Genomic DNA, 1,072 nt, shown 5'->3' on the forward strand with positions numbered 1-1,072 from the left:
AGTTGTTTGCCTCGTGTTTGTTTTTTTTTTTTTTTTTTAGATAGAAGAGGTGGTGCCGGTGGAGGAGGAGGATGGATATGCCAAAAGAATTCAATGAAACACATTTTAAAATTTTGTCCCTGGGATGGCATCGTGGTTATGTTGCTGAACTCCCATATGGCCGACCCGACCACAGTTTGAGTCCTGGGATGGTACAGCAGTTACATTGCTGAACTCCCACATGGCTAACTACAGTTCGAATCCCGGGATGGCATGGCAGTTACGTTTCTGAACTCCCACACGGCCAGCCATAGTTTGAGTCCCAGGATGGCATAGCAGTTATGTTGCTCAACTCCCACATGGTCATCCACAGTTCGAGTCCCTGTCACGGTGGGAAAATCACACTGGGCACATGTGCATGGGTGCCCAAAATCCTGAGAGGAAAATGGAAGAGAAGGGATTGTGGTGTGGCCATCCTCTCTGAGGGGTGATTTCTCATGTTCCCTCTCACTGTTTCTGTTTCTATCTCTCTCTGGTGAGCTCAAAAGGCAAAAACCTCTCAAAAATAAATAAATAAATAAATAAATAAATAAATAAATAAATATGAAAAACGAAGTATCTTGTCCCAAATTGAAGCCACTTTATGGGGAGGCTGAATACATTCTGGCTGTGACACAGACAGTGTTGACTGGCTATTTTCTTTATGAGGCCACGGGCAGCCACGTCTCCACTTAACTGAGAAAAGACCCAGCTAGGAGGAAGAAACAGATCCAGGAGCTGAGAGTCTTAAGAGAAAGCGAGATGCAGAAACACCTGCAGAAGACAGTTGTTCATTGCCATATTAGAGTCCACGGGAAGGATCATTGACATCTGAAAAAAATATTTAAGAAAAATAAAGCCCATCTTCTGCACGCAAAAGAAAGCAGAGGAGGGTGGAGGGCAGAGAGGCCACTAACAGAGTCGCCTGTCTTCTCGGCTGTCAGACAGCATCCCTCCCCAGGCCCACAGAAGTGGCACAGCGCTGCTGCAGCCATGGAGCGGCAGTGAGGACGGCGAGCCAGCCAGGAGTGGCGGGGGGGGGCCCGCGGGTTTT

The 1,072-nt window shown here is 47.6% G+C and overlaps 1 protein-coding gene across 1 annotated transcript in view; it reads right to left on the minus strand.

Moving 5' to 3' along the window:
- SLC35F3 (solute carrier family 35 member F3) overlaps nt 1–1,072 on the minus strand; it is a 79,387-nt gene that overhangs the window by 14,553 nt on the left and 63,762 nt on the right.

The sequence above is a fragment of the Tupaia chinensis genome, unplaced genomic scaffold (assembly GCF_000334495.1).
Source record: "Tupaia chinensis unplaced genomic scaffold, TupChi_1.0 Scaffold000161_1, whole genome shotgun sequence".
Lineage (NCBI taxonomy): Eukaryota > Metazoa > Chordata > Mammalia > Scandentia > Tupaiidae > Tupaia > Tupaia belangeri.